The sequence below is a fragment of the Passer montanus genome, unplaced genomic scaffold, assembly GCF_014805655.1.
Source record: "Passer montanus isolate IOZ18808 unplaced genomic scaffold, ASM1480565v1 scaffold34, whole genome shotgun sequence".
In the NCBI taxonomy this organism is placed as follows: domain Eukaryota; kingdom Metazoa; phylum Chordata; class Aves; order Passeriformes; family Passeridae; genus Passer; species Passer montanus.
Window position 1 is genome coordinate 8565079 of NW_024368152.1, and position 21054 is coordinate 8586132.

At 41.6% G+C, this 21054-nt stretch overlaps 1 long non-coding RNA gene across 2 annotated transcripts in view; it reads right to left on the reverse strand.

Moving 5' to 3' along the window:
* LOC120505325 overlaps positions 1-21054 on the reverse strand; it is a 106319-nt gene that overhangs the window by 11217 nt on the left and 74048 nt on the right. The window contains exon 3 of one of the 2 annotated variants that reach the window (XR_005628207.1): positions 13480-13522. This is a non-coding gene — a long non-coding RNA (uncharacterized LOC120505325). Of the gene's footprint in view, positions 1-13141; positions 13523-21054 lie in introns of those variants that run through there. The other variant, XR_005628206.1, reaches the window with a different exon arrangement.

Consider the following 21054-nt stretch of genomic DNA (forward strand, 5'->3'; position numbering starts at 1 on the left):
TTCAGGTAAGTAAAAAGCTGCAGATCTTTACAAGGGAATCTCTGTGTTCCTTTTTTTCTAATTATTTTCTGTTCTGTCAATTTAAATTGGAAGCTTCTTGCTACAGGAACTGTCTCTGACATATCATATAAATCAAGTTGTATAACCAGTCACGTATCTAAGAAGGGTGAAGCCAAACCTTTGCCCAGGGTATGAACAAAAATGCATTTTCTAATATATTGCATTCTGCCTCCTGACAATTTTACTGTGTCAATTTAAAACTGCAGCTCTTTGAGTCAAGACAGGTGTCCAGATGCAGTTTACAGAGAAAGGCAAAATCCAGACCCTGTGGATCCTGTGTTGGGGTGGCTGGGAGCTGCTGCCTCTCCTCCCACCTCTGCATGGCAGGCAGCACAAATCCCAGAGCCAACCACTTATTTATGTTTTGTGTCCAGGGGTTGTGAAATGCTCTGTCTCTCAGAGGAATGGGAGACATGGACAGCCTCCAGTTAAAACGGAGAGCTCTATGCCAGCACACTGCTCCTTCAGAAGGTATCTCCAGTACCTGTGTCAGCTCTCCATGCCCTAGGGACCCACCTGTCATCTCTGCAGGTCTCTGCAGTTGCCCCTACAGCTGATGCAGTTAGGGAAATGCTCAAAGCCACATGGATCCTGCCTATGCTAGTGCTTTCAGCAAAATAGCAGCAGAAACTTAGCTTGACTTTGGTCATTGATTATTTTTTTCAAGAATATAATTTTGTGTATTTGATTATGAAAATCAAATAATGAAGAAAAATGCATTTCTTCTGTCACGAACCAGCTTTGAAAAGTGATGATTCTTCATTTCCTAATTTGATTTATTCAGCTAATCTATTTGACCTTATGCAGACCTTCTGTTTTCATGTCTGAGTGGCAAGGAAGAGGGGTTCTCAGTGCATGTAGGAAAGTTAGAGGGGCTGTGAAGAAAACTGAATTGCAAAGCCTATTGTTTTCATGAGAAAAGTAAAAACTGCATTTATGGCAATAAGTATTACAAGGGTCTTCTCTCTTCTTTGCATTTGTGTTGTGGAAACCCAAAAATAAAATTATTAGCCTAAGACACAAAAGTAAGCTATTCAAAATCATCTTTCTGGATTATATTAATTTGTTGTGTCTTTGTGTCTCCTCTGCTGTGCTCAACAGGCAGAACCACACCACGTGGAGTTTACAGGCTCAGAGAAAGATGCTCAGGAAATCCCATTCACTCCCAACAGCCTCAGTGGCCAGCACTGCTTGCTCATTTCAGGTCTGATCCTGAGTCTGACATACACTTGGAGAGCAACATCTTCCCACATGCAGGGGACCAGCACGGATGTGAGGAGCAAGCTGGGTCTCTACCCCTCTCTCATGCCCACAAAGAGCAACAGGAAGGGCACTGCTCTCACAAGATTTTGGTCAACCCTTGGTAGTCCTTCCTTTCCAAGTAGCTTTTGTGTTCTTTCTTCTCCAATTCTGTGCCCAATTTTGTGCCAATATTTTTTTGCCTTGTCAGAGGTGAGGAAAAACTGCTGCTCTGGGGGACACGTGGGTATTCAGCATTGGGTACCCTGGAGACCAAACAGCATTAATTTGGGGCTTAAAGGCATGCCAGCTTGGAACTTGGTCTCACTGGCTGAAATGGAAGGTACATTTTTTCCTCTGCTATTGGCACGGCATCCTCAGCTGTGACATTAATGCTTATCCCTCAGGATTAATTTTTGTCCTGACCAGGACGAAAATGTCCGTGGTGCAGAGAAGAGCTGTCCTTCCTGCTCTAATAACAAAGCCAGCAGGATTATTACTAAACCAAGAGAAGTTTCTTTTCTGAGGGAGAGATAATCCTGAATGAGCACTGGTGGCAGGACCTGCTTGAGGAAGGACATCTGTCTTGTTGATTTTCAACTGAGCAGTTGGCAAAAGAGAATGTTAACACTCAGGTGGAAGTAGACAATTTTGGGGGTTTATACAAGGTACAGGCCTGCTGGAGATCCCACAGCTCAGTGCAGCAGGGACAGCTTCATCCCTTAGTGCTCCTGCTTTTTATATTCTCTTCTAGCTAAAAGTATCATCTGATGGGTTGATTAGTCTTAGATTTCTGTTCAAAAATAGTTGGTACTGAAGGTAGCTGGACTTTCCTATAACCTATAAAATGTGACCTGAAGAGACCCAAAAAGACAAACACCTTTATGGGTAAGGTAGTATTTGCACCTTTATGGTACAGACCATTTTAATGGATAACTGGAAAGGATCTGGTTAGTATGCACAGGGTTGGACTTATCCTTGTATTTGGGATTTAGACATATTGCAAGAGGCTGCTTTATTCAACTAAAAATCCACACAGCTGTGATCTTTGTTAGCTGAGAGGTATGTACCAGCAACCATCCATAAACCTGATAGTCAAAACTGCCGTGATTAACTAGAGACCTAGGTGAAATACCTTCACATTAATGTTATTTTCCAGCATGCTGGTCATTATTTTATTAGAAGATATGTATCAATAGCATAACAGACATTTTTCAGAGTGCCAATAAACCCCAAGTCTGAGATTTTGACTTCAGAAGGAGAGGCTGTAAACTGACAGGAGAAACACAGAGGCAGTATTCTGCAGAAAAATTTGTCCAGAAATAGTTTCATGTGCTTTGGCCAGATAAGAAACATTTGAATATACACCTTTAGATACCCTGTATTAAGTAAGTGCTTGCTGCTTCTTCTGAGTGATTTGTGACAGTGCATGCCATCTACTGTGAAAGAAGACTCCTGACAGAAATAAAGGGTAATAGTTTTTAAAGCAGAGTGGAAACGTGGAGTCTTTCCATTGCCTTTAATGGGCTTTGGATTGATTCCAAACAGGCTGCAGTGATGTGTTGCTCACTATAATTCACAGGCTCTTGCCTCTGCCTTGTGACAAGAGAACATCACCCAGCAGAGTGTGCACTGCCTGCAGCAGCTCCACACTTGGGGCCGAGGCAGCACCAGCAGCACCAGCCAGGGGAGTGTCATGTTTGTGGCTCAGGATGGTCTCAGAGGGATAGAAAAAACCCCATCAAAGCAAAGGCCAGCCCCAGAAGTTGTCAGGGATACAACCTTTCTCCACTGTGCTCTCCCAGGGGGTCCCAAAGTCCCAGCCAAGTTGTTCCATGCTTTGGGTGCACAGCTTTCCTGCAGGATTCACAGAATCCCATGGAATTGGACTGGTTGGAAGGCACCACAGTAACCACACAGGTCATCTGGTTGAGTCTCCTGGTCAGCAGGGTGATCCTATGGCAAGTGGCACAGGCTAGACTGGATAGGAAGAATAGGCAGGAAGACTGCAGAAGCCCAGGGCTCACGAGGAAGGTGCTGCTCCTTGAGCAGGGTTCAGCAAGGTGCTACCTCCCTGAACCTATCATGCCACCAGAGCCATGGGAAGTTGCCAAAAGTTGTGTCTTCTTGCCCACAGGAAGTTCCCACTCAGCTGGAAACACAGCCCATGGGAATGCATTTCCAAAGCTTTATCAGGTTTATCTCCACATTTCATTCTTTCCTGCAGCAGCACCAGCACATGGGGCTCTTGTCCCATCTGCTCCTGCTCCCAGGTGCTGCAGGAACTGCCCTCATCCCTAATTCCCTAAAGCAGCTGCTGAGGTCCCCTCTCCCCAGGCCCCTGAGCCCAGATCTGTTCAGTGCCCAGAGCTGGCAGAGGTTTGCTGGCTGGGTAACACACAAAAAAAGGTGATGAAGGGGAACAGGGGGACAGGGGGACAGGGGGACAGAGCCACCTCCCACCCCAGTTCACTGCGCAGCCACATGGAGCTTTGGAGGTGGCAGATGGGGTGGGCTGCCCCACTCCTTCCTGGGTCCCTGGGTGATAATCTGGCAAGAGCTGCAGCTGGGTGAAGTTACAGCTGGTTGGTGTTTAGCTTTCTGTTCTCCCTAAGCTCAGCAGGCTGGTGTTTTTGAATTCAATTTCATTATTGGTGTGAATAGGAGCTGCAGGTTGTTTTTTCCACACTGGATTGTTCCTAGTTATACATATGCATTACTGGCCTGAGCTTAGGCTTCAAAACACAAATATTTCGTGTGCACATAGTAACACACCTCAGAAATTAAAAGACTGAATAATTACTAGATATAGAGCTTCTTGGAGAAAGAAAAGGTCATTCTGCAAAATAAGTGTCCTTTTTTTCCAAAATGAAGCTGCTGAACTGATGCTCATAGCAAGTTTTAGCTGCAGAGCTCTCAGCAGTTTTATTAATAAGAATTACTTGCAGCCACTCTGTGTGTGAAGCACTGTGACTCCAGGCAGACTCACGTCTCCTGTCAGGTATAATGAAACACAAGCATCAGCTCTCCTGCTTTGTGTGTGACTGTCAAGGTGAGGTACGAAAGAGACCAGGCATCACATCCCATTCTGAAGCAGCTGGCCTTTTGTGAGATGCTAATTTTATTCATGAGCAAAAGTGATTTGTTAAATACAACCTATAAAACCAGAATTTAAGGTAGATGTTATTATAATCAGAGAAATAAAATATTAGCCTTTCCACATTATATAAATCTATGCATTCTTTTAATAAGCGGATTTCTTTAATCAGTGCTTGTTCATTGACTGTAAATTAACATCTAAATCTTGGCACTGATCTTTGGCACATTTGCTGAGACAAAATATCATTATTAACAATTAGAGCAGAGTTATTTTAAAATATTTTGCTGCACTTGAACAATTATCTGGGTAATCACTGACAGGAGCATCCAGGCAGTGATGCCAAAGCACAGAGCTGAGTTCTTTACTGTTTTCTAGTCTTAGCCTCAAATTTAAAATCACAATGAGCCAGTGGAATTAATGTAGGCATCAGACAGTGTTATGTCACCCAAGCTTATGCAAAGGCTGACTATTCTCATATTCATCAGTTCTGTGTTCAACCAAATTTCTGTGCACACACTTGCACATGCTCACAGAGCTCCCCAGACTCTGCCAAGCTCAGATCGTTGGAGCCTTGTCTTTAGTGGAATTCTCCCTTCTGAAAGCACAGCTCAGCCACAGCACAGCTCAGTGCTGGTGACACTGCCCACCTGGGGAGCACAGCCACTGAGAACATCCCCATCTGATATCACAGATTGCTCACTGCAAACCCAGGCCTATAAAAAGATCCTGCTATCACAGCTCTCCTAAAGCAGATTTTGGAATCCAAGAAGTCCTACATAATTGAAGAGTTATGAAGTATTGTAGACAAATAAGTGGTAGTGCAAAGTCCTGGTGAGTCATCCAAATTACAAGCAGAACTGAAGAGTGGTGGCTCACCAGTTTAGCCAGCAGGAGAGGATTTTGTTTTACTTTGCAGGCCTGCAGTTTACAACCCTTTTACACCCTCTTACTGAGTGGTTTGCCTGCTGTTCCAAGGAAACTATTTATTCTGCTGGAAGTCTCATTTTGTCTTTGAGGCTTTTCTTTAAATTGTCATTGCTATATAAATAGAATCTAAGCTAAAAAGAAACATTTAAAAATGTTTAGCAGAGACCTGCTTTAATACCAATATAGATTTGTGTGTGTGTGTGTGTGTGTGTGTGTGTGTGCACATGCATAACATACAAAGTGCAAGCCTGTTTGAATTGAATTAATACAGAAAAAATCTGAACAAAAACCCAAGCACCAAAGTGCACTTTCTTGTCAACACTTTCCTTTTATTTGGAGAAAAAAAAAAAGAGCAGTGAGGTTGTTGAAGTATTTCTCTAAGAACAGTCCGCCATTCCTGACATATAGCCAAAATAATTATTTTTAAGAGGTCCTAAAAGATAAAATAGTCAGGTGTGAGATAAAAAATGAATTTTAAATTTCAGATTTTATATTCAGGAGGGTATTATAGAAAATGAAGATTAGGACAGAGCAAGTGATACCACTGCAGCTCTTGGTGAGACCTTCAAGATTTAGGCATCCTCTTTGTATCACTAGTCAAAAAGTTGACCAGAGACATGATCTAGAGAGGACCATAACGTAAAACACAATGTTTTTGGAAGGTAACCAATACTTGTATTCCTTCTTGAGGAGCTTGGTTCTTTCCTTAGGCAGTTTCAGTAGAAATTAGCAGCTGATCAGTTCTGCAGCTGATCAGTTTTGAGAGCTCTGTCAGGCTAGGGAAATTTCTGTACATAAATGAGCATCTCTAGCTCAGTTATCTACTTCACTCAGTTCACACAAAGTTTTGCACCCTCAGTGAGAAACAGCTACCAGTGAATCCACCTTCTGCTCTGTTAAATCCAAGCTCCTGTAAAGCTCAATAATTCCCAGCACTGATTGATATTTTCTGATGTGAATTCTAGAAGAAACCATTAAACTATAAGGCCTAGCAGTAAAATTAATTGTGCATCTACTGGATAGTAATGTCAGGTGAATGTCATTAATTGGAGCATAAAAGGATCTTTATCATCATTTCAATAGTGATTGATGTCTTGTGAGTGAACATCAGTGATAGACTGTGAAGAGTTTTTACGTCTCTAGGTTGCTTGATTTCCATTGCATCATTTGATATAGATATGTTTTATATTAAATGAAAAACACTTTTGATTATATTGACTGCCATACAAAACTCCTACTGATCACACACCTTTTGCTCAATTACTCATGATTGCAGAATAATGAAGATTATTTTTAGAGTTCCAGAACAGGCCAGTATCCTGGCATCTTACAGTGACCTTTTGGACTAGAGCCACAGAACCTGTTAGTCCTTCATCTTCTAACACCCAGGTGAGGCACACATTTAAACTCTGTATGTACAGGACAAATAGAAAGCCAACCATTTGTGTTCTGCTAACCTGTTATCTTGGACAACACCTTAGAGGAATGAGCATAGCACTGATTATGTATTTTATGAAAACCAGAATTAATTTTAAATATGGATATGGGAGAAAAGCAAAAAACTTTTTCTGCCCTTAATTGAGCCTGAAGTTATACATATATATGATGGTTTTATCCAGTTTTTTTTTTGTTTGTTTTTTGTTTTTTTTTTTTTTTAAGCAGTATATAACATATATTCAAACTGTTATCTTGTTTAGGTTCTGGTCATAACCATATGGGGATTGAATCATCTGAAGACTGAATCTAACTGGTTTTAGGATTCCTAAACTTTATAGTTATCTTAAAGCTATAGACCTAATTTCATGTTAGATAAATGGAAATTAATGCATCCCCTAAGGAAGATTTCTAAAATGGGTCAAACAAAATGCTCTTTTAAAATGTCTGATGCTCTTTGTTGGCTAGGGAACATCAAGTATCAGTGTGAAACAATGACTTAAATTTGGATACTTTTGGGTTACTTGATTCCTATACTCCCATTAGAGTCACTGGAGCCTGAAGAGCAATTCAGCTCACCATAAAGCAGGTACGTAGTGTCTGTTCAGCTGAATCATTCATTGATTACTCTTATTAGATCTTCATTAGTGGTAGTGGGAGATTAGACACTTCATCACAGAATCACAGAATGTGCTGAGTTCAGAGGGACCCACAAGGACCATTGAGTCCAACTCCTGGCCCTGCACTGCACCATTTCCAAGAGTCACACCATGTGCCTGAGAGAATTGTTCAGGAGTTTCTTGAACTGTCAGACCGCTTCCCTGGGGAGCCTGTTCCAGTGCCCAACCACCCTCTGGTTGAATAATCTTTTTCTAATCTCCAACCTAAACGTCCTCTGGCAAAACTCCAGCAGAGCAGGAAAATCCCCTCCCTTGCCTGGCTGCCAGGGCACTGCTGGCTCATGTTCAACTTGCCATTGACCAGGATGCCCAGGCTGCTTTCCATGGGTCTGCTTTCCAGCATCTCATTCCCCAGTCTGTCTGTCCATCCAGGATTGCCCCATGCCAGGTGCAGAATCCAGCATTTTCCCTTCTTGAACTTCATATGGTTGATGTTTGCCCAGTCGTCTAATTTGTCAAGGTCTCTCTACAGGACTTTGAGGGAGTCAACAGGTTCTCCTCATTTTGTATCATCAGTATCCCTTCCAGTCCTTCATCCAGGTCATTTATGGAGATGTTGAAGAGCACTGTCAACAGCTTCTCCTGATTTTGTATTATCTGTGAACTTGCTCAGTATCCCTTCCAGTCCTTCATCCAGGTCATTTATGGAGATGTTGAAGAGCACAGGGCTGAGGATGGAGCCTTGTGGAACCCCATTTAGTGACAGGTCCCCAGTCTGATGTCACCCCATGCACTGAAACCCTTTGTGCCTGACCCGTGAGCCAGTTGCTCACCCGTGCCATGGTGTATTTATCCAGATGTGTGCTGGACATTTTGTCCAGGAGGATCCTGTGAAAGCTTTACTGGAATAAAATACTGGAGGATCCAGTATTGAAAGTTTTACTGGATTACAAAAAGATTATATTAACTGGCTTCCCTTGAACAGCTAGGTGGGTTACCTTGTCGTTAAAGGAAATCAAATTTGATAAATAGGACTGTCCTCTCAGGAAGCCATGCTGGTGATCAATGTTCGCATTACATTTTAGGTGTTTTTCAATGCCTCTAGGAATAATCTCCATACCTTTCCCATGCACTGAAGTGAAACTGGCAGGTCTGTGTTTTCTGGGATCATCCTTTCTACCCTTCTTGCCCTTCTTGAAAAGGAAAATGTGTTCCAGCTCCCAATCAGCTGGGACCTCTCCAGATTATCAACACTGCTCAAAAATCATCAAGAGAGGATTTATGATAATGTCAGTTAGCTCTTTGAGGATTCTTGCATGATTCAAATCAGGCCCTAGAGATTTGTAGGGATCCACGCAGAGCAGTAGATCCTGCAAAATTTCAGGGTCTGCTGGGATTTAATCATGTTTGCAGCCATGGTCCTCCAGTTCAGGGCACATTTCAGGTGTGGTATATTGTAGCCAGCACCTTGTGAAGCATACCAAGGGATCCCATTGGTGTTCATTTCCTCAAGATTCGGCACACAAACCCATTGCTCTTCACTGGTCAGCCTGGTTTTGTCCCTTTCCCCTTTTCCAAGCTCCTTTAGAGCTCTGTCAACATTGCCCCTCTAGCTGCTCTGGGCATCTTGACAAGTTTCGGTAGACCAGAAGGAAGTGATGTCTTGATCTTATTCAAATTTTGGAGATGGCAAAAAGAGTTCCTTGCTCAACAGCAGGGCTGTGGCTGCCCCACCCCTGGAAGTGCTCAAGGCCAGGCTCGATGGGCCTTTGAGCAGCTCGGTCTAGTGAAAGGTGTCCCTGCCCATGGCAGGAGGGGTCAAAGCAGACGATCTTTAAGGCCCTTTCCAACCCAAACCATTCTATGATTGTATGAATTATCTCAATGATAACTGATTTCCAAATTCACTTTTAAATGTAGACCAGTTTTCATGGGTTTTATTACATTAGCACGATCAGACGAATGGCTTTATGGAGCCAACTGCCTTAGAGCACCACATTATGAACTAATTTCATTACTACTTGGCAAGAAGTAGTATCTGGAAGTCTCCTTGCACCAGGGCTTACAGAAAGGGCTGAAGGCCAGCACTGTAATTTCACTAAATGCAATCATTTTACCACAGCATTGCACTAAACCATTATCTTGTTCCCCCTTAAGACACTTAGTTGCAAACAGGCATTCAGATCATTCCCACCCCATTAATCCAAGATTAACAAAACAAATATGTTCCCACACTGCCGATTTTTAGAAGTTATATCTGTACATTGGTAATTTCAAGTTCACAGAAGCATGGCTTTACTCATAACCAGAACAATGCAACAGTTCTGCAAGGAAAAAAAATTATATATATATATATATATATACTCTTTGGGGTTCTGCAAGGAAAAAAAATAAAATATATATATATATGTTCTGATTTGACACAGGAGACATACAAGAGTTTGAAATTTGGCTGCATTCAAGCTACTGACCCTTGTCTGAAGTCAAGTCCAAAATCAACTGCTAAGAAAGTAAAATTTCCTATTGGAAAGGTTTTCCCACAAATATTTTTACAAAGTTCTTCTTTCTACAGTTTAAATGTAAGTAATTATGTAAGTAATTATGTAGTTATTACAGCAAACTGTACTGCTCAACTCAAGAGAAGAGATGCTTCATTCTTTTTCCCCAAAAACATAAGCTTTCCTGGTACTCCACATGCAACAGCATTACAGAAACTCTAGGAATTGTTTTCCATATTATAATCTGTACCAGTATTACTTTCTGGTCTAAAACCTTTCAGTGTGACTGTTTCATAGAAATTCAGTAGGTGTGGAAAAGAATACCAAGTACTGCACTTAAGAATTAAACTTCAGTTTTGTAAATACCTAGAAATTTTCTGGATAGTCTCCAAAAGTCAACCCTACTCCCCTGTTGCACATTGTTCAAGGCTCTCAGAGAAATGCAGGAGAAACAAAGACCAGGCAAGATGTAAAGGCCCTGCACTGCATGTTTGATCAAATCTCAAACACTTTTTCCTCCTTCTTTCAATCAGATTCCACTGATGGGCTGAATTCTGTCAGATACTAAGCACCTACCACTCCTGATCCCACTCACAAGTCAACAGCACTCCAACTCTTCTCAAAAGGGAGAGGTAGGCTTATTTCTTAGCCCATTTTATGTAACATCTACAGGACTTGAGAGTCTTGGGTAACTCAGCCTCATAAAATCCCACTTGACTGCTCAGTGTGAGAAGTAGAAAGGGATTTGCCACACATGGCACTGCTGTAAGAGCAGTTGAGGGATGAGTAACATGCTGGAGCAACTTGGCCAGTTGCACATCAGACATGGATTCAGTTCTCACATCAGACATGGATTTTGCTGTCCTGCTTCAGTGGGGTTCAAGGTGGTCTATTCTACCCAGAGTTGGAGTGACTGGTTGGCTGGGGTGCTGAGTAGCTGGGCTGCCAGCACAGGGAATAGTTTGGGACCCTATGGCTAATTAAAAACTCAGACTTGATCCTAATAATTGCCCTTCCTCAGAGGTACCAAGGATTCCAGTGACAAGGGATGCTTAGTTGGATATCTCAGCTCTTATTCATACAAACTTTGAGTTTAGTTTACCTAATTGATGTAGCTAAGAAAAATAAATTGAAATAATGACTCAAACTAACTATGAGTTCTTGGAAAAAGGTCTTTCATAGGGGGTGGGTTAGGGCAAGAATGTTATAGGTGTAAGCCCACCCTTTGCCATTATCTGCTATCAAAGTGACTACTTCAACCACTGACCTCATCTAATTGAACAACCAAGGGCCCTCACACACAGAACTGGGAAATCTGGACACAGGAGTGAATTCCTGCAGCATCATAGTGGTTGTACTCATCTTCTGCCAGCCTCAGCAAAAACACTAACAAGCACTCCATAAAATCTATCTTAAATGACTGATTCAAGTCAAGAGAGCATTACTTTGCCCTGTTATTAGTGATTAGTGCTTATTATTATAAGCAACTTTCACTGTTAAGCATAACTTAATAACTTTCACTGTTATTAGTGATTAGTGCTTATTATTATAAGCACCGATCCTTCCCACAGGTCTCAACATGATCTTCATTGGTTTATGCCTGTGAATGGATAAGAGATGTGATTTATTACTTTCTCCATATTTTTTAATTGAGATGGTCATAGTCTACTAAGTGACACTTTTAAGACCTTCCCTGAGTGAATACAGTTAAATGTTATGTTTGATATAAGTATTCTGTCCTGACCCTAAAACATTTTTATGCCACATTTTCCATCAGCTTGTTAGTCCTCAAAGAGGAAAAGACACATTTTCTCTGCATTGCTTCACATGCATCCTTAAAGCTTAGATTGCCATTTTATAGGCAACAATTCTTTATAAGCCTGTATTTTAATGTTATTAGCTGCCAAAATATGAAGTGTCTCATCCAAAACATTAAGTTTATGCCACATTTTCCATCAGCTTGTTACTCCTCAAAGAGGAAAAGACACATTTTCTCTGCATTGCTTCACATGCATCCTTAAAGCTTAGATTGCCATTTTATAGGCAACAATTCTTTATAAGCCTGTATTTTAATGTTATTAGCTGCCAAAATATGAAGTGTCTCATCAAAGAGGTTCACTACATGCATCCTTAAATCTTAGCTTGCCAGTTTTATAGGCAACAATCGTTTATGAGCCTGTATTTTAATGTTATTAGCTGCCAAAATATGAAATGTCTCACTGAAGAGGTTCACAAATGTAATTATTTAAGATCTCAGACTCATTCAGACTCTTTTCCCCTAATGAATGATGTCACCTTCTCTCTTGAAGTCTTGCTTGTTTTCAGTTGTTTAACCAAATGCAAAATGTGCCTAGCACTACAGTTCAGGCTTCACAACATATATCAGAAATTGTTAATAGACTCACAAGAGGAAGACCACTGTAGGCCAGTTGTGAAAGACCAGGAATAGCTGAAGAAGCTATTCTTCAGGAATAACTGCTGTGAAATTAGGTCCTTTGTTTAATTTCTAATCTTCCAAGAACTGAGGAGAGATCTTTACACAAGAGTACAAAGAATAGTAGATCTATTTAAATACTTGGCTTCTTCTGCAGTGTGAATTGATCAGGGTGAAAGAATTCCTCTGCTCATATCTCTGATACTAAAATTAGAATAATAAGCTAGACCACAGCATCCAAATATGCACCTTGACATTGGATTAAAAAATGCTGTTATTATTTCTGTCAATTGCTGTCCACCCTGGGCAGTAATATACCCTGTCAGTGACATCTCATCATTGTCCTCACTCTGGGAGGCAGGCCAGGGGGACATCTGTGCCAGAGGCTTTGAGCATATCTCCACAAATCTCCTCACAGCTCCAGAAGTGAGCTCAACAGGAGCATACTTCAGAGGATGATGATGATGGATTAGGTACCTTACAATTAAGCATTTTAACAAGCCAAGTCAAATTCTGTCCCCATGTTAAAAACAAATGAACAAACAAACCTAAAAGATCCCCAAACCCAACCCTCAAAATTAAATAAAACAACAAAAAAACCTACCCCAGAAAAAATGCCACATTGATTCAGAGTTTCCAGTATTTACACAGATCTCAGTGTTTAAGAGACAGTTAAAAAGCAAACAGGTTTTCCTCAAGGCAGTTTTTTCCCCATAGTGCAATATTGAGTACAGGTTTCATTTCAGGAAGAAATAAACCTATTGCACAGAGGTTTTGAGAAGAACAACCACATTTTGTACACTCAAGAGCACTTAGGGTGAACACAGGGATATAGTCAAGACACACATATTTAGACACAGCATAACAAAGTGAATGCAAATCACTCTATACCACTTTGTGGAAGGAAGGATACATCTATGGCCATGCTAGGAAATAGAAAGAGATGTGCTATCTTTCAACACATGGAAAAATCAAAACTTCACTGAGGAGTTATGGGACCTGACAAGTCATATACTTGAGCTTGGGGCTCTGTGATTCGAGGAGTATGCAGCTGCAAAGAGTTCACAGCTAGACTGACAGAGCTGGAGTAAGGCAGAGTATCAGTACTGTGGTGTTCCCCTCAAGTGGGAAGCCCCATGCCTCTCCACAGCAGTTTGGTACCAATACCTCAAGGGCTTGACTGGGCTCCAGGTCATCTTTAGGTAAGGCCCTGTAAGAGAAGAGGAGAAGAAGCTCTCAGGCACTGGGCTGAACTCTCTGCAGAGCCTCAGGCAGGCAGGGGCTGGCAGGAGCAAGGGAAGAAGGGAATACCCCACAGGAAGAAGAGCAGAACTGCTCTCAGCCAGTTTTGCCATCAAAGGAAAGCCACTACTGCTCTGTGGCCCCAGGGACAGATATCAGCACTCACAGATGGGAGCACATTCCTCACTGTGCTCAGTGTAGAAAACTTAATTTAATGGGCTTTAGCTACAGCAAGTGGGTTTTCAATAGCTAAAAGCTTTCTAGAGTGAGAAATTAATGAAGGATAGGAGCAGGTGGCACAAGGAGTTTGTACAGTCTGTGTTACTAGAAGTCAGGAGGAGACTGGACAAGGATGATGCCCCAGGCACATGGCATTATTCTGCCTTTGGACAGGAGGATAAAGCAGTTCCCCCAGTGTTTGATGGTCTTATTTGACATAATTTTTGGCTCCCAGAGGTCCAGTACAGAGACTTTGGCCATAGTTACTTCGTAAAGAGGATATTCCCTTCTTTCCCTTCACTCACAAATGTATAGGGTTTTTTAAAAGTGAGAAGACACTTTAGTAGATAATTGACTCTTTAAAGGTAATTACATAATTGGGTCAGGGGTAATGAAGAGCTATTAGGGGTTCTCAGACCTGTAGTTCTCATATAGATCAATTACTGAGTTGATACATTCTTCAAGAGAAAATTGTTCTTAATTACATGCCTTTTGACCCCTCTACTTTCTGTACTTGTCTCACTCATGTATATAGTGCCATTGAAGTGGGTATCATTTCAGGAATCCAGTTGAAAATAATTGGAAGTTGGCATCATTTTACAGAAGGCCACAAAGCATTAGGGACAGGCTCAGCCTAGATGGGGTGCCTTCTAACAGTCATGCAGACTTGTTTCATCCTATTCTTACTTTTCCTTGAATCATCATCTCTTCTCTTGTCCTGCCACATGGTAGGTGTAAGTAATTAATGTCTGCAAAATGCTTTAACACCTGGGCTGAAAGAAACTACACAGGAATGCTGGTCATTTGGAACAGTTTCAGAAACAGTCACAGCATACTCACTAATTTTATTCCCAGTGTGAATTTCCATGAGTAATTTTCAGTGCTCATAACTGCCAAAAGCAGATAATTTCTTGTATCCAGAAACTGTATTAGCTCTTATTGTTTGCCTATTCACTAAAGGAAATATTTTTCAAAGGTCAGCAAAGTAAATAACAGAGCTTGCAAGAGTTTTGAACCCCATCCATCCCACTGCACAAAACCTCCATAAGGAGCCTTGTCCCCCATGATTCTCTTGGCAAGAATGTGTGCCCAACACCAACACTCCCTCCCTTCATGAGTGGCATTTAAAATGTACCAGTTATACATGAAACTGCTGGAATGCTTTATATCAGGAATGCTACCTTTGAATAACCAGCCTATTTAGTTAATCACCAAAGTGTCTTGATCTTTATCAAATGCAATTTGAGAGCCAAAGCACATGAGTGATTTCCATTTTTAACCAGCAGCTCTTCAGTACAGTGCAGCATAGGAGAGATAATCCTGGTGCAGTGGCAGCTACTGCAGAAACTCTGCTCATGTTGTCCAAGCTAGATGGGGCTTCTAGCAGACTATTGTGGAAAAATACAGGAAAAAAAATAAATTAGAAAGCCCCAAACACCTCTACCATCCCTACTATAAACCTGTCCCAAGCTGCTGACCTTTTGGGCACACAGCAGAATGCTGTGAGGAAGAGGATGCCCTCTCGAGTGATGGATTCAGCTGCTGGGCTGAACCCCATTTTAAACACTGCAGGGAGCAGCTCATCCCCAGTCCTGTGTGTTAGCATGCCTGCATTGGAGCAGACACTATTTTCAGAAGAGTCCAAGCCACTTAAAGGTGTCTGTCTCCTTGAAGTAAGACAGGTACTGTTGAAAGCAACCTTTCTCTGCTCTCAGTTATGGTCATGTGCATTGAGGTTGCTGTGAATTGCTTGAGGAAGCAGCCTACAGAGTGGTTTTCAGTGAAACAGATCAAAGATCATAACTTTGCTCCACTCAATAACCTTTTGTGGTTTTGTTGTATCAGCATTAATCATCTTCTTTCTTTCTTCTTCAAAACCACCCATCCATCTTTCAGGTTGATGGAAGATATTTGCCCATTAAGAGCACATTATTGCTAGGAACAGCTTGTCCACCATGCAAAAAGTGCTATCACTCCTTAATATAACCATGTTCTGCTGCTGTATGCTTAGGAGAGAAGTACCTCAGGGCTTTTAGAGCATCTTCTTTGTGGCTGCTCTACACCTCCTCTTTCAGCCTACATCTGCCTCACTAACTAGCCCTGCACCAGGGTGATTCTCAGACACAACTGTTACTGTCATTTTGTTTTCCTCAAACAGAACTCTCTCTCTTAAATAGTTCCTTAGAAAACATTTTGTCTTTTCTATGATGCCCAGCTGGACAGCCAGAAGTAGAAATCACTATGACAGATATTAATGTGTTTTTGATATAAAACATCCCACAGGGAAGGTGACCACTTAGTCATTCCTCCCCCTTAGCACCAGGAGTAAATCTAAATGACAACTTTCATAGTCCAAGTCTTCTAATTCTCTCTATTTGGCACATGGATAATATTTTTTTTTTATTCTGAAGACCATGAATGAGAAAGTTTTGGGAGGAAATTACCTGGTGTGGCTGAATCAATGGCAATGACCACAATCAATGGCATTGACCAACACTCTTACAAGTGAGTAGAATCAGCAACTAAGACCCAGCACAGGGAGCAGAGCGGAGTTTAAATAAAAAGCACAGATCAGCACTTAGCCCTTAGTCTGAGTTATTGTCCTTCATGTCTCAGATATAACTCCTAGGCAAATTCCATCATGCAAAATCCTATGAGATTCATAGACCTTGGACTCAGGTTTTCTCCTGTAGGAATTTCATTGATAAAAGTGATAAAGTATTTTTCCCCTGTTTGAATCTCACATATTTGAAAGCAGACAGCAGTACAGCAGTTGTCTGTTCCAGTGCTGTGATAATGCTGGCCTCCAAGCCAGGCTTCAAAGGTTGCTCTGACCTTAGGAAGTGACTGCAAGAGGCAAAATCTCCTGTTATCTTGTTATACCATTTATTCCAGAAGAAATACCACAAAAAGTTTCCATTGCGGCATTTTCCCTTTATTATGGGGGGTATGGTGGGAGGAAAAGTTTGATGAATTGTGTATTTCACAGTATTCTCAAAACCAACTCTTTCAGAAGTCAGCTTGCATGACAGAGAGGGTATGAATTAAGAATAAAATTTTTTTCAGAGTACCAAACTTTTATTGCTTCTTTTGGGGTGAATGGGATTAGAGACAGAGGGACTGATGCCCTGATTTTTCAAAAAGCAAACTCTCCTCACAAACTATCTGTAAGAAGCTGCTCTCTAGGCATAAAAGTATCTCCACAGCTCTAAAAAGCAATGATACCTAGATTTTATCTCAGCCATTTATCTCATAAATGGTTTAAATGTTGCAATAGCAACAGCCACTAAATCTCAAAAGGGCCTATAAACCAGCTCCCAGTCTGGGGCTAGACTGTCTAGTTATTTTTGGATTTACATTGTACAGTTACATTAATTTGAATTTATATTGTTACATTAATTGTACACTTAGAAACACTCTCACTGGTAAATCAGCCAAGAGCAATCTATGCACAATTTGTTTGCTTTCACAATTTATTTAACATTAATCAAATCAAATAAACCACTTTTTCTTATTTTGAAGAACTAATACATAACTATTGAATATAGCTGTTTTCTTGAGATTTCCTCAAGAAACACTTTGACATTTTGCAGAGGAATGTACTCCAGGCTGCAAAAGCAAACAACTCATAGCAGCAGTGGATTTTACTCTGCTAACTCAACTAGAAGATAAGGAAAAAAAAAGTGGATGTCTGCAGCATTTTTAATCTATCGGCTGTTTGAATCTCCAGCTTCTGAAAAACCTCGAGGATGATATTTATGTCCAAGAAACACAGTGGGCCAGAGCAAGGGTCTGATAGGTGGTGCAAGGCAGGATACAGCTGGAGAACCAGCAATGCCTGTACCATGAGGGAAAGGCATCACATTTACAGGCACAGCTGCACCCTTGGCATAAGAAACAGGACAAGAGGAAAGGGCCTCAAACTGAGCTAGAGGAGGTTCAGATTGGATATATGGAAAATATTCTTCAGTGAAAGGGTTGTCAAGCATTAAAACAGGCTCCCCAGGGAAGTGGTAGAGTCACTATCCCTGGAGCTATTTAAAAGGTGTGCAAATGCAGCACTCAGGAACATGGTTTAATGGTGGACTTGTCAATATTGGATTAATGGTTGGATCTGAAGATCTGAAAGATCTGTTCCAACTTAACCAGAGTTTATGATTCCTTGTGTTAGTACTGAAGGACACTGACTCACAAACAGCAAAGTACTTCAGATACTACAAGACTTTTCTTCTTGCAACAGCCAAAGAGATGCCATATGGCTGTTGACATCCCCTGACCCATTCCCGAGCCCTTAGCACCCAAAGGAACTTCCCACACAACGTGGGGTGGTGGAGCCTTGCAGGCTGCCAGGGCAGATCCCACCAGCTCAGCACCCACTTCCCTCTGGCCCTCACAAATGAAGGGTTTCAGTCCCACACTCCCTGCTGGCCAGTGTCACAGGCACCCTTAGGCTGTGAGGTGTTTCATGTGCTGCAGATGAGCCTCCACACGCCACACGTGCTTTACTCAAACTCCAGCACTGGAGCAGCTGGGAATAGCACCTGTTTTTCAGCAAGGAGCAGGGATGAGGAGCACTTGCGATTCAGATTTCTTAGACAGGGAATGTCACATATGCTGATCTCTTTGCACAGTGGACAGGCTGGAGGAGGGAGAGCAGCCCTGAGCCTCTCCCATCATAGGTGCTGGTATCACAAAGCCAGCTGCTCAGACACAGCCTGGTTTTACACTCACAGCCCAACGTGACAGAAGGCATTATGCAGTAAGCATACAGAGAAGCAATTTGAGGGGGCAAGGACCAGGATTTGGTGTTCTCTAAGTCCCAAGAGAGAGATTACATCAGTCTCGTATTGCTTTAACATGAGTCTTGCTTCACCTCCTTGGCAGTTTCAGAGGGGCTGGAGGGAATCCTATCTCAGCTGTACATCCACCAAGGCTGGGGTCATTGTTGGCTTCTACGCTTTATTAAAGAGTAAAATAAGAGAGGAATATCCATGGTTACAGCACCCAGACAGGAATTAACTCTAAAATATTTTCTTTTTTTATTTTTTTAATACACTGTTACTTAGAGCATTTGTCAGAGGCATTCACTCAGCCAGTTCCAAATTCTCTCCAGCCTTAAAGGCAGTGGAGCACAGCAATGCCATCACCTGCCCGAGCTGTTCCTGGCCCCTCCACAGACAGCAGCTCTGAGCAGGAGGCAGTGAAGAGCACCTGCCTCTCCTTCCACCCTGTTTTGCACTACTCAGAAGAAAACTTGGAGTAACCCAAGATAGTCTGTTGGGGTAAAACAACCACTTTGTTGACTGTCCTCTCTGAGGGATCTTCTGTGAGAAATTTTTAACCCACTTACAAAGAAAGTTAGAAGTCACAAGAGGAAATATGGTATTTTACTCCTTCTGGAGAGATGGTGCTTTTCAACTAATGCATTTAGATGGTAGAACTGCCTTAGTCTCAAGATCTGTGAGCAGACAGGAGTAGAAGAAAAGAGCGAGAGAACAGCTGAGAAAAGCCATCCTCTCCATGAATCTCCCCTGGTGAAGATCAGAGGCCTTTCTCTGCACTGCTGGCTGGAGCCCTTCCAGCTCAGTACTCCAAACCACTTGTCAGCATTCTATAATTTGTTATAGCTCAGGGCTGGTGCTCAGGATACAAAATTGTTAAAACACTGTCCCACCCTCTTCTGAAGCTCTGCAAAAACACTTGTAGGACTCACAAATACATAATAACATAAAGCAAACACAGAAGTGAATACAAATACAGGGTGAAGATAACTCTTCTCACAGTAACTTACAGTGCCTTCCACTCCCCTGCACGTCTGGGAGCAAGATAATTGAAAAATAAGTTTTGCTGTGAGCTGGTTAATTAGTCAAATCTGTAAGAGCTGCATGTCTGCACCTCTATACTGCTCAGATTTTTTTCCAGAGGTCCAAAAGACAGTGGGTCTTCTTTCATGTGACAGCATTTGATTTCTTTGATTTTATGAAAGGGAGCAAAGCAGCAAGAGGAAGATGCAGCTTTCTGCTCTAGGAGAATTCAGAAGGAATCATAAGATTCTTGGTAAGAAAGGCATAGAAACATTCAGGAAAATATTTATGTACTTACAAATTATCTGTTTTGTGAGCTTTTTGGATATCAAAATAAACATACATATAACATACCCATGTGTAGTTATATGTAAATGAATAAACAGGTAAGGAAGTTTCTGTAAGAGAAAAAATGTAGGTTTTATGAACTTCTGTTTATGAAATTACCTGAATATTCAAAAAAACCCAACCCATTACATACAATATTTTTAATGCACATGAAATATTTGATTACAAGAAGGATACATTTAGTTATATAACAATGTTTCTGTCATATTCATCATTCATGTTACCTAAAGATTTTCCCAGAGTGCACTAATCAACATTGCAAATTGTTGTCTCTGAGGCAGAAAAGACAGCTGAAAAATGGAACTTCTGTTACAGTTGAAGGCAATGTCTATGATGTACCTCTGGCCTTTAGGGAATTTCTTCAAGGGTTTCAGAGTGATTTCTTTTGTGGATTCTGCTCAGGCAAGCTTCCTCCTTATCATAAAAATGCCTGTACCAGAAGAGAAAGACAGGCAAAGCCATCTGCATGCCTGCAGGAGCCTGTGAGAAGCTTTCTGCATATCCTTAGCCTCAAGCCATAAAGTGCTTTAGCACTAAGGGCTGGAAACATGAGCTTGCCTCAGCCTTCTGTAAGAAGCGAATTCAGATGAGAGAGGAAAGGTTTGGTGGTGTCCTGGCGGCTGCACAGCTGAGGAAATGTATTCTGCACTACTTAGAAGTGCCAAAGTGCTGCACACTTCATGCTTCATTCTGGTTTTGCTGCCATCCAGCTAAGATTTATTATCCACGTCATGAAGCAATGGCTTATCTTACTCCCAGGGGTAGGCTGGAGTCTGTCATCCACCCAGAAGTGACAGGAAGAGTTGATCATAAGCACAGATACTCAAACCAGTGGGAAATGCAATAATCATCAGCTGCAAGTGAGACCTGGCCAGTTACAGTGTGCTCAGCCTGAATGTGACAAAATAAATCTGAGGTGACCCACATAAATGGGGTGGACCAGAAATTTTTATAGGAAAGCCCTATAAAAGCTAATTTTTTTTAGTTGTTCTCTTGTTTCAGCAGCCTTGTCAGTGCTAGTGCTGAAATGTAGTGGGATAGAAGTTCCTGCATGAGAAAATAAATGCAATGCTGCATGAGAAAATAAATACAACACTGTCTTTTCTAGTCTTGGCTGAGTGTGTAGGGT